Below are 13545 nucleotides of genomic sequence, written 5' to 3'. Positions count from 1 at the left end.
GGGTTATTTAGATCCGTGTGATTTAGTTTCCAAATATTTTATTGAGTTTTCTAGAGATCCTTCTGCCCTCTTGCTTCTCATGATTCGTTAGGTGCATCCAGAGGGGCCTTGGGGCTAGGGCTGATTATTTCCTGCCTTGGAGGCAAGACCTTGCTGACTACCCTGTTCATTCTGCTGGTACCTAGGGGTTTTTCCAGCCTGGCTCATGAGAATAGGTAGAATTCCTGGGACTGAGTGAGCACCAGCCACATGTTCCAATAGTCTTTCAGATGGTTTCTCCCTGGTCTCAGGTGTTTTCTCCCAGATGAGTGCTGTTTGTTCCTCTGCTGAATGCCCGAGGGGCTCCTCCTCAGGTCTCCAGGGTCCTTTTCCTCTCTGTTCCACTCTCTCCTCTCCACAGTTCTGATCTGTGATCTCTGCCCATTTTGGTTTCACCATACTATCAGCTTCATTACCTCCTGTCAGGGAGTCTGGCTGACTCAGCTTCCATTCCTTCTCCCCGTGTTGGGGCCTGGAAATTCTCTCAAGGCAGTGAGCTGGGGGCATTCCTTAGGCTAACCTCAAGTGTTTCCAGGATCATTGTCTTTCGTTCCCTGAAGTCCTTTGTCATGAAAATCATTGTTTAATGTATTTTGTCGGCATTGTTTTTGCTCGCTCCACTCAGGAAGGTAAATCAGTAGCTGTTCACTCTGTCTTGGTTAAAACATATGGCAGCTGGAGACTGTCCACAGGGTTGTTCCTCCTACTCTACTTATTACTTCCTGCTCATCCTTCATTTCTCAGTGTGACATCTCTTCCCCAGGGAAATCTTTCCTGGACCCAGTCTACGTCAAGTTCTGTTATGTGATCATAGAACTCTCTTTTCTTAGAATATCTATCTGAGTTCATATTTATTTTATTTGTCTTTGTCTGCTACTAGATTTCAAGCTAAACAAGAGCCAGGGGCATCTGTTTTATTTGCAGAGCTTAGAATAATAATGTCTTCCACATTATAGACCCTTAATACTTGTTCAGTGTGTGGATGAGTGAACGTGAAAGGCACAGTCCTTTATACTTAAAAATTACTCACATAATTTTTGTTTGTTTGTTTCTATCTTTGTTTTCTTCATCATGCAAATTCTGTTAGCTTGTTGAAAATTCAAGATACAATTCTGTCACATGAAAGATTAGTAGATTTTCAAAGAAGCCACTGTGAACTAATTAGAGGAGAATTTTACAGAATGAAATTTAAGGTTCGTGGGCTACAAAAAGAGCTGTCAGAAACCAAAGTAGTGAAATCACAGTTAAAGCATCAGAAAGTGGAGTGGGAACGTGAGCGCAGCAGCTTGAGGTACTGTACACCTCACTTTTAAAGAAATATTTGAACTATTGTTTGTTTTAATACTGCAGAGACATAGACGTGTTATAAAGACTAACTTATCCTCTAGGATTTTACAGAGGAGAAAGTGTTACTTGTATTGTGGAATGTGAAATTCTTGGAAATAATATAGCAGGTTCTTAACACTGAATGCTTCTAATACCTTAATGTATATTTTTCCAAATAATCATTTTCATGACCATACAAAAGTCTGCCATAATGGAAACTCCATTAAGTATTTACCAAATTGACTTTCAGTTGTTTTTAACTTTTCTGTGTTCTATTTAATACTGCAAGGAACACCTTTCTATAAATCATTTTTACCTTTCTAATTATTTGAACTACATTTTCTTTAATAATATCATATAATGTGGTCAAAGTATGAGAACTTAAAAAAGGTCTGTGGTCTATATTTCTAAACTATTCTTAGGAAAGTTTTTATTACTTTACATTCCCACCCATAGATTTATGAAGTAGCCATTTTTCTCAAGAGAAAATGAAACAAAATTTTATGCAGTTTTTTTCTTAACCCTCTGTCTGAAAACAGTGACCATTATTAGGTGTTTTTCATTGCATTCCCCCCACGTTTACTATTTTAAACATTGTGAAGAGGGAACGGAAGTTATTGCAGCAGTGAATAATCTCATGATTTTCTAAGAAGAGGTTTAAATTTTGCAGATTCACCTTAAAGCAAGAATAAGAGAATAGAAGAAATGCCGAGATGTTATATGAAAAAATAAGGGAACATTGAAGAAGAAAAGAAGACCAATATAGTAAAGAAGCTGAAGTGAAACAGCACCTAGAACTCACTCTCCAAGCAGTAGAAATGAAACTGAAGCCTGAGAGAAATAATCTGAATCAGGTAGAGTAATCTTTGGTGAAAATTTCAAATTTCTAACATGATTTTATCAATATTATTTATAATATCCCGTTTTTAAAAAATGCCATTTATTTAGTGTCATTTTGTTTAGTGTTAGAGGAACTTTTAGGTTAATTGTTAAAAACAAAAGAAAAGAAATTCAAAATTCCCAAAGAAACAAGGCTAGAAATAAGAATTGTGTGATCCTGACATGCTGGGTGCACTTTTTTGAGCAGAGGGAGGAAGAGGTCACATCAGTAGCTCACACAATAGATCCTGAGAAACCACAGGGTTGAGAATGGTGTGAAACTGGAGGTTAAGCTCTCAGCTAACCTCAGGCAACCGATCCTTCAGCCTTGACAGACCATTCGTGAGTGAATAGGTCTAGAAGAGAAGGGGTTCTGGGAGGGACCATCATGCCTAATTTTACCTCAGGTTGCCTCTGGCCTTCAATCTGGCAGGTGGCTGAGGGTCGTGGACCCCCCTTCCTCTGTGCCCATCACCCTCCAGTCCACCTGCCCCATGAACAGCTCAGAGCTGGCTCCAGCTTCCCCAGCTGCATCCTCCTTCACAGCAGAGTCCTCAAGGACAGGTGTTAACTGGCGTCCTTGAGAGAATCAGGAATTTTTTTCCAGCAGTTGGTAGAAACCAGACACTCTTGAAGTTGGTTGTCCTTCTTTCTGCAGAGTTCTCAAGTGGCATCTCAGAGCAGAGGAATTTGCTCCCACACCCGATGTCCCTTTAAAACATGGACTGGGTCCCATCCCTGATGTCCTAGCAGCAGATCTCCCACAACGAAAAGCTCTCGGGAAGAGCTCGGGAAAGTAGTATTTGTAATTCAAATCCATTTGTCTAGAGCAGTCAGGTAGTGACATATGATGGCCTCATCCATGGAGAGGCCTTTAATATTTTCCATAGGAATCGATCTCAAATCTTTTGTGACTATCTTGGAGGAGCCGGGACCCTGATTGTGGTTTAGGCAAGGAAGAGCGTGTGTGGTCCACCACTGACTGCGCTACCCGACCAAGTCCCTCTGCCTTGGAGTGAACGTGTCAGTCACTCCATGCATGTCATCACCTTCAGTGTCTAAATCAGAGTCCATTCTTGGCTCCACTGTCATTTCTTTAACCAATACCCTGTCAGCGACCTTTTCACACCATTTACTGTTTTTCATTTTGTAAAAACTGCAACATCAGTTGTAAAAACACTTTTTAACACTTTAAAAAGTTGTTTCTTTAGAAAAACATATAAAAGTGCCTCCCCCACACCAAGGAGAGGGGAAAAAAAAAGAACTCTTGCCACCAATTAAAGATATTCTGGGTTTAGGTAATGATTTCACTTCATCGATGGATCATTAGGTTAGTTTATCACTTCCCCTGATGGTAAGGAGGAAGCTATAGGCAGTTCAGAGACCACATTCTGAATGTCATTCTTCTGCTTGTGAGAAAATGAGCATCTGCTCTGTGAGTGTCTTATTTCAGTACAAGGAACTTTTGAAAACAGTGATAGATATGCCATAATATATACTTAGTGATAGTTATTAAGTGTTTTTCATTGTATTTTCCCCATCTTACTATTTTAAACACTATGGACAGATAATAAAAGTTATTGCAGCAGAAAAGAATCTCATAGTTTTCTAAGAGCTTTCTAAATTTTACCTTATTTACCATGAGTGCATGTACCAAGAATGAAATAGGAAGCTTATTTTGTATTGATATGTTTGTACTAGAGACATGTGTTTTGACGTAAGAAGACTAGTAGAGTCCAAAGACCTGGCAAAAAGGCTGCAGCTTACTCATATTTTTAACTTTTTCTTTTCCAGAATCATTACAGTGAATGAGTTAATTAATGTTTGTACAACTGCCTAGTACAGTTGTTAATAGGTGTAATTCTTGTAATTGCCTATTAAAATGTTAGAAGGTAGCATATTCTCAAGGAAAAACTTTTTGTACAAAATTTAGTCTATTTATACAGAGGTAAGGCTCTTACTGTGAAGTAGATGTATAGGAGGTATCAAATGCAGTGTTTATAAACCTAGTAAGTGGTGTTGTTTATTGAATTATACTTGATTAACAATATTCTGTTAGTTTTGGGTACACAGCACAGTGATTCAGATATATATGTATATGTGTGTGTATATTATATAAATGGGGCTTCCCTGCTGGCTCAGACTGTAAAGAATCTGCCTGCAGTGCAGGAGACCTGGGTTAAATCCTTGGGTTGGGAAGATCCCCTGGAGAAGGTGGAGAAGGCAATGGCACCCCACTCCAGTACTCTTGCCTGGAAAATCCCATGGGCAGAGGAGCCTGGTAGGCTTCAGTCCGTAGGGTTGCTAAGAGTCAGACATGACTGAACTACTTCACTTTCACTTTTCACTTTCATACATTGGAGAAGGAAATGACAACCCACTACAGTGTTCTTGCCTGGAGAACCCCAGGGAAGTGGGAGCCTGGTGGGCTGCAGTCTATGGGTTCTCATAGAGTCAGATACGACTGAAGTGACTTAGCAGCAGCAGCCTGGAGAAGGAAATGGCTACCCTCTCCAGTATTCTTGCTTGGGAAATCCAATGGACAGAGGAGCCTGGCAAGCTATAGTCTATGGGGTCGCAAAGAGTTGGACATGACTGAGTGACTAATACACGTACACACTCACTCACACACACACTCACATGTACACACATATTCTGCTTCAGATTCTTCTTGCAGAATATTAAGTGTAGTTCCTTATGTTATACAGTACATCTCTCTTAGTTATTTTATATCTACTAGTGTGTATATGTTAATCCCAAAATCCTAATATATCCCTCCCCCTACCCCGCTTTCCCCTGTGGTCACCACAAGTTTGTTTTCTGTATCCATGAGTCTCTTTCTGTTGTGTGAGTAAGTGCACTTTAGATTCTACATCAGTATGATATAATACTTGTCTTTTTCTGACTTACATCACTTAGGGTGATAATGTATAGGTCCATCCCTGTTGCTGCAAATAGCATTATTTCCTTCTTTTTTATGGCTTACTAGTTTTCCATTATATAAATATTCCACATTAGATGCAATTTTTAAGTGTAGTCAGATCTATGAATCTTTTATTTTAAGCCTTCTGGGTTTGTTGTAGTTCAGAAAGAAGCCTTTCCAGTTCTGAGCTTCTTGAAAAGTCTCTTGGGATTTCATTTTTACTTTCGTGGATTCATTGTCTTCCATTAAATGTTTGAACCTTTGGGAATTTCTGCTTGTATAAAGTCTGAGGATTGAATTGAACCTTATTTTTCCCTGTTGGAGACACACTTGGTGAAGTCTTTTCATTGTATAAGCATACAAGTTAGTCTTTCATTTCAGAGGAAATTATGGAATATCACTTTATTGAGTACTAGCTAAAAATTTCCTTTGTTTAACTTAGGTTTCTGATAGTTGTGAAGAAGCAAAAGACCTGTTGCACAAAAACCACATGCTGCAGGATGAACTTGCCACGCTGAGACTGGAGATAGATGCACTGAAACAGCACTGGGAAAAGGAAGAGAACTATTTTGAGAACATGGAAATTCTCAAAGTAAAGAATGATGATCTACAAAAGGCAGTAAAATTGAGTGAGGAAACGTTAACAAAGACTCTATCCCACTATACAGGCCAGCTTAATGCTCTAACAGCTGAGAATACAATGCTAACCTCTAAGCTGGAGAACGAAAAAGAAAGTAAACAAAGACTGGAAACGGAAGTGAAATCCTACCGTTCTAGACTGGCTGCTGCCTTACACGATCATGATCAAGGTCAGACATCAAAAAGAGATCTGGAACTTGCCTTCCAGAGAGCAAGAGACAAGTGGTTATGCTTGCAGGACAAAATGCAATTCGATGTGGCTAATCTAAGAGATAACAATGAGAAGCTTTCCCAGCAACTATCTACAGTGGAAAGTATCTTCAATAAGCTGAAAATCAAGCTGCATCACATGAGAGATGATCTTAGAGAAAAGACTTTAATGTTAGAACGTGTCCAGAGAGATCTAAGCCAATCAGAGTGTCAAAAGCAGAAAATTGAACACATGTATCAGAACGAACACAGCAAAGTGAATACATACTTTAGAAAGCATAAATCCTTAGAGAAGAGATTATCTCAACTCCAGAGTGAAAACGTGTTGCTCCGACAGCAACTGGGTAATGCACGAAACAGAGCCGACAGTAAAGAGAAGGTGGTCATTAGCATCCAAGATCATTTTTAGCAGATCCTGAGAAAACTTCAGGCCGAACGTAAGAAACAAGGTCTGATGCTGGAGGAAAGAAACAAGTAGTTGATCAAGGAGTGTAATCATTTAAAAGAAAGAATGTATTGGTACGAAAATGAGAAAGCAGAAGGAGAAGTGAGTATCCAGAAGGAGAAATAATTCTCAGACTTCCTCAAAGAAAGTTCAAAGTGATTCTTGATTCTGGCTAAATGATGAATCTAGTTGAGTATAAAAACATACACAAGCTGTGAATCTATGGTCTCTAAGCCAGCCTAAAAGCATACCTTGTATCCAGCAAATAAAAAATTAGACTGAAGAAATGCTTTACTTTGAGTAGGGACATCGTGTTGTTTATGAAATGTTAAGAGATTTAGTTCTAAATTTTTAACATAGACAGGTACTAGTAATTTACTCTTTATTAAGGTAATAATTTTAATCTTTATGTTACCACATTTCAGTATCATGATAAAGCAGATAAATGAGATGTTCAAACCTGAAGTGAATATCTTGAAATGAAGCTTCACTTACCTGGATTATCTTGGTAGTCACTTCCAGGTTTCCCGGAGGCTGTATTTTATATATCATACTTTGGCTTCAGTAGCTTGTCATAGCTTTTTGTTATATTTGTTGGTCCAATTTTATTTTGGTCCATGTCAATTTGAGTTAATATGGGAAACATTTCAGCCTTGAATCATTTATTCTAAAAGCCTCTCAACTCTTCAAATGCATCTACTTATCATGAAATCATAATTTGGGACTCAGGTGGTGAGCTTTAGCAAAACTATTCTTGATTTAATCTTCCCACTGCTATTTATGCTTTACTTAACATTTTTACAACAATTTGCTCATAATTCTCATTTTAAGTATCAATTACTATCATTTGAATACAAGCTTGTCCTCTAAAAATGAAGGATGGCAGGATTTGTGAGCAGCAGGAATGCAGTGAGTCATGGAGAGGGTTGTAGGAGCTGAGGTCTGGAGGCAGGTAGAGGGCCAAGTTATCGAGGCTCCTTGAAGGCCATGGGAGCAACCTCATTTTTTAAATGGCATTTTCCCTTTATATTGGAATATGGTTGATTTACAATTTTGTGTTAGTTTCAGTTGTACAGCAAGTTGATTCAGTTATTTGTTCATTATATCCATTATTTTTCAGTTCCTTTTCCCAGGTAGGTGACTACAGAATATTGAATAAAGCGGTTAGCCAAGGGCAAAGGTGGGGAGGAGGGATAAATTAGGAGTTTGAGATTAACATAGACACACTAATAGATATAAAATAGATAAGCCACAAGGGAATGGCCTCATTTTTCTGCTGAGGTAGGAATCTATTGGAAAGATCTGAGCACTGGTTGGAATATGTGAATATCTCTGAGTTAATCAAAGCTTCCAATAGGAAAGGAAAATGTTTCCACACTGTTTCCACAGTGTGGAATTTCCCATCACTTTTCCCACCTACACACTCATTTCTTTCTGGACGTGAAGTGGTGAAGCTCTGCAGATTTATTGGGAGGGGCGGGCATGGACAGTGGAGCCGCATCTTTTGTCTGAGTAACTTAATATCATGAAGGCTGGAAGGTGGCCCCTTCCCTGTCTGTAACCAGATTCAGTGAGGAGGAAAAAGGTGAGGTGCTGTCTGTGGTGATAGTTTTCAAAGTCCATATGTTGGAATTATCTATTATTAACATAACATAATAGTAAAGTGATTAGATAAACTCAATGACAGAGCATCTTATTAGGCAGTTGTGAGACAACTTCAACAAGAACTGAATGACGCTATAAAATGGAGTCTATGTCGGAGGCTTCACTGAAAGTCATGTCATGTTATTGTGCTAAGTTAGAAGCTGAGGCACAGGATTTGAAGAACAATTGCAAACTACCACAGCTACGTCAACTCGCAAGTCAGGTATGTATGAAATTGAACGTGTTAACAGTCAATATGTAGGATAAAGTGTTTTAGGACACTCGTTTCCGTGGTCAGCTTTCTTCTGTATTTTTGTCACAAGTAACTTACTATAATTTTCTTATCTTTATAATGCACTCGTTTCTTTTTTTTTTTCCTTCCTTCTCTATACAGATGTATTTATTTATTTATTTAAATTTTTATTTTTACTTTATTTTACTTTAAAATACTGTATTGGTTTTGCCATACATTGACATGAATCCACCACGGGTGTACATGAGTTCCCAAACATGAACCCCCTCCCACCTCCCACGCCATAACATCTCTCTGGATCATCCCCGTGTACCAGCCCCAAGCATCCTGTATCCTGCATCAAACATAGACTGGAGATTCGTTTCTTGCATGATAGTATACATGTTTCAGTGCCATTCTCCCAAATCATCCCACCCTCTCCCTCTCCCTCTGAGTCCAAAAGTCTGCTCTACACATCTGTGTCTCTTTTGCTGTCTCGCATACAGGGTCATCATTACCATCTTTCTAAATTCCATATATATGCATTACTATACTGTATTGGTGTTTTTCTTTCTGGCTTACTTCACTCTGTATAATCAGCTCCAGTTTCATCCATCTCATTAGAACGGATTCAAATGTATTCTTTTTAATGGCTGAGTAATACTCCATTGTGTATATGTACCACAGCTTTCTTATCCATTCATCTGCTGATGGACATCTAGGTTGTTTCCATGTCCTGGCTATTATAAACAGTGCTGCGATGAACATTGGGGTACATGTGTCTCTTTCAATTCTGGTTTCCTCAGTGTGTATGCCCAGCAGTGGGATTGCTGGGTCATAAGGCTGTTCTATTTGCAATTTTTTAAGGAATCTCCACACTGTTCTCCATAGTGGCTGTACTAGTTTGCATTCCCACCAACAGTGTAAGAGGGTTCCCTTTTCTCCACACCCTCTCCAGCATTTATTGCTTGCAGACTTTTGGATCGCAACCATTCTGACTGGTGTGAAGTGATACCTCACTGTGGTCTTGATTAATGCACTTGTTTCTTAAACTCTGACTTTCATCCTGCCATTTGCATTATATTACTTTTTTCATATATTATTTACCCTTAGGAAAGTTGAGAATTGTGCCTCATTATTCACACAAGTTGAGAGCCTTTTTTTTCTTTGAAACAATACTTTTAAAAGTGATAGCTATATTACCATGATGAGGCAAGCCAGGTTAGAATCAGAGGATAATATTAGTTTAATGGAACGTTCAGGAAATTGTTATTTCTCATGTTGCCTTTTGTGAATGGCTGTAGAGTTCTGTATATATCTATTTCATGGATTTCAGAATAATGTGTGCAGCAAGGATACTATACAAACCAGTTGAAGTTTAGGCATTGCCTTCTTTCCTTTTCATTTTAAGGATATTGTAAAAGCATGGAGGTACTCAGATGGTATAGAATATGTACATCCAAACTAGAGAATTAAGAAGATTATCTGGATCCTGCGATTGAATTTTTTTAAAAAGCTATTGAGATATAATTGACGTATCATAGAATTCACCCACTCAACATGTGTAGTTCAGTATCTCTTAGTCTAGAGAGGTGTAACCGGTGACTGCAGTCAATTTTAGAGCATTTCCATCATCCCCTAACCCCTGAATCCCTTAGCCACCACCGGTGGCCTCTCATCTCCCTCAGCCCCAGGCAACCCCCAGTCTAATATCTGTCTCTCTAGACAAGCCTGTCCTCGGTGTTTTATATAAATGGAATCATGCAGTATGCTTCTTTGGGATTAGCTTTGCTCATTTGACGTCATGTTTTCACAGTTCATCCGTGTGATAACAAGTATCAGGTCTTTCATTTCTGTTGGTTGTCAACAGTAAACTAACCATGTATCCATCATTACTTGATGGAGCTCTGGGTTGTTTCTGCTTTGGGACTATTAATAATGTTGTTGTGAACATTGATTTCCATCATTCTGTGTGCACATGTTTTTATTTCCCTGTGGTTGGATCTTATCCTCAAAGTTAGCTGGCTAATTTCACCTTTTCTTGGCCCTGCTCAGACTGTCCTTTCTGTCTTTACAGTTTCTTTTCCTCTTGGGTAGTCCTTCATTATTTCAGACCTGGCGCCCAGTCTCCCCTCCTTCATGGAGCTTTCGTGACTGTCCAGCTCTTTGGGCCTTTTCACATCAGCGCTTGTTACCTAGTCTCTGAGGAACAGTTTAGCCCCTAATTTTACACCATTGACATTTCTTCCATGAGGGGGAATCTTGGCTAATTATACATTGATGTAACGGAATATTTATTGATATGCACAACACTTGTCTTGCATAAATGAACAGTAACGAAAGATTACAAGAATGAGGCTTTTTTTGTTGTTGTTGCTGTTCAGAAAAATATGTGGATCACCTCTGTAAATTGTTAGGAAATGGGATTTCTTTAACTTTGCAAATAATTCCCTTTGGAATGCAATTCAAATTAGCAAAAAGTCTTTGTATTTCAGAAAAAGGCTTATGGGATTAGAATCCATATTTACAAGATTTATTAATTAGAGCCTTATTCTCACAGTCTTCTTTTGGGAGGGACTTATTAACTTAGCCCTAGATAACTTAATACAGTATCCCTCAAACGTCTTTAAAATCCTGGGACATTAAGATGGGGAGAGAAGTAAGAGATATCCTACTAAGAGGTGACTTGTAGTCATTTTATGAGGAAAGATAGACAAATATTATTGTAGAACAATAAAAGAGTGTAAAATCAAGTGCAACTGTTCTGTGACAAAGATGACAGTGAAGAATATATTTTTTGACTCTTGGTGGTTCGAACTTCTTTCTTGATAGATCTCTGAGTAATCCCTGGTCCTACAGTCTACAATACAGATACCATCATATTTATTTGATCCTGGGTTTGAGTTAGGCTGTGCTCAGTTCACTTTCTTCATTAGCAAACAGTATCATTTTATTCTTGAAGACTGATAATTATCCAGCAGAGCTGGAAACTGCATCTTCAAAATGTCTGCACCTGGATGCAAAAAAAAAATCAAGTTTATCAACAGGAGTTGTTATCTATGAAACTAATGCAAAAGAAATGTAAAAAACTAGAGAGAAGAAAAAGAAGTTGGAGCAGAAGCAGTGAACCTCAGAAGTCATATAGAAATGAATAAGGTAGAACACAGTCAAGTAGAGCAGTATCAACAGGAGACTGAAGAAAGAGCGAGACAGGATCTCGTAGAGAAATGAAAGGAAGGCAACCTATTTTTGCAGGTTAATTTGCTAATCTGTCATGTGGTTGAATTCACTTTCACTGTACATTACATTTTGGATCTATACAGCTAATGTGTTTCCTCTACCTTCCTTAGAGCAGGTAGTTTTGTGGATTTCTGGAAGGAAGGGGGCACTTGTTTTCCCTTTAAATATTTCAGTTTCCATCACAGTTATCACTAAATTGACCTTTCAGAATGATTCTCACTAGCGAATCCTTTTACTTATAAGACCAATTGGTAAAAAATAAGACCATTAGGAAGAAAATAAAACATTGTGTTTTAAAACTGGTACCGTCCTCTTGAATTATTCTTAAGTCGTCTTGTTCAATTTTTAAAATTTTAAGTTGATCCTCTTATTCTTTGAATTATCAGATTATATAAGTACTACTATAACAGTGATTCCACTTTAATTTTATAATTCAGATTTAATTCACTTCACATTAATGATAATCGTTTTAAACTTCTGCTCTCTCTCTCTCTCTTTTTTCTTTTTTTCACCTTTGAAATCACACGCTGAATCACTGACTAAAATCTAAAGGGAACAAATATACTTTTCCAGGTTAATGATTATTTTAAAAATGTTATCTTTTTCAATTTGCCTTAGACACAAGCTGAATTTCAACAGATGGAACTCATAATTAAAGACTTGGAATCTGAACTCTCCAAAATGAAAAGTTTGCAAGAAGATTCTAATAAAGCAGAGTTGGAAAAATGTAAGCAACTCTACCTAGAACGTGAAGTTATAAAGTCATTGGAAGATAAACTAGACAAGTAAGTCAAAACAGAGAATCACAGAAACTAAATTTAGTTCATTAATTTGTCTCTAAAGCCTAATTTTTATAGAGTGGGGTACATGAGATTAGTAGGAAGTGAAAGCTAACTAGATGGTCACTGCTAAGGGGGCGCCTTAAGACAAACTATTAGTACCGTATCAAGTTGTTCCACACTATGTAAAGGCATACTTATGAAATAAGGGGAAATTAACACCTGGGTTAAAGGCAGGATAAACCACAAAGTGGCTAAAAGTGATATCGTGACCTGACTGAGGGGTCTGGAGAATGGAAAGGGCAGATCCCACCTGCAGTGCCTAGTCCAGGTTTCCCAACTCTCTGAAAGCAGAGCACTCCTAGGAAGCCTTTCATAAGCCAAAGCAGCATAAAGCCAAGAAGCAGGTACCCGAGGACACATTATGCTACTCAATACATAAAACGAATGAGCACAAGTGAAGCACAGGTGCTCCCAGACAGGGTTTAGGGTTGTGGCGACTTGATGCTGAGATGTGGGGTGTGGCTTCTGGGGAAGGAGCTCAGTGGGGCCAGTCTCCCTGCTTGGGGAGCCTGGTGCCTCTTGCTGCAAAACATACACTGAACACTGTTTAGAGTTTTGGCTTTTTAAATGAGGCCAAAAATTGTCTTCAGATAATTTCATTTTTTCTTAATCATTAAAAACAGGTTCTGACATAGGCCCTTTGTAGAAGTGAAGTAACATAAAGTGAACTTTTTTTTTTAAGTGAACTTTGGAAAAGCAGGGGATACTTATAATTGATCCTGGGGCCGTTTTAGCTCTTTTCAGCCTCACCCTTTGACTTTCTCCTCCTCCCTTGAGACTGTGGCTCTAGGTGATGCCTCAGAGCCAAAAGCATAATTTCTCTGAGGTCATGAGTGAAACCTGTATACAAGAGTGGTGAAAGCAAATGCTTGAAGGTGGCTTTGTGGGATGTGGTGTTTCTTCATCCCTGAACTGTTTCCTGGAGGCAGGTGTGTCCCAGAGGGCAGCAGGTTTCACTCTGAGGCCCCCATCTTTTCTCTCTGATGTCCTTTCTCTCCTCTCCCAAATGTGACTTGTTACTTGAGGAGCCCTAGATATGTCTACTTTTTTAGAGCAAGGTTACAACTATCATTGTTTACAGGAGGTCTGCTCTGTGTTTTCAGTGTTCAAACAGTTTATTGGGAAT

At 38.6% G+C, this 13545-nt stretch overlaps 1 pseudogene; it reads left to right on the top strand.

Moving 5' to 3' along the window:
* Positions 1-6587, top strand: part of LOC101115948 (ankyrin repeat domain-containing protein 26-like) — a 62890-nt pseudogene extending 56303 nt beyond the window's left edge.
* Positions 6588-13545: the final 6958 nt, after the last annotated feature.

This window comes from Ovis aries, chromosome 4 (genome assembly GCF_016772045.2).
Source record: "Ovis aries strain OAR_USU_Benz2616 breed Rambouillet chromosome 4, ARS-UI_Ramb_v3.0, whole genome shotgun sequence".
Classification (NCBI taxonomy): Eukaryota; Metazoa; Chordata; class Mammalia; order Artiodactyla; family Bovidae; genus Ovis; species Ovis aries.
Note: the sequence above shows the minus strand (reverse complement) of the source record. Positions and strands in the feature narration are given on the sequence as shown.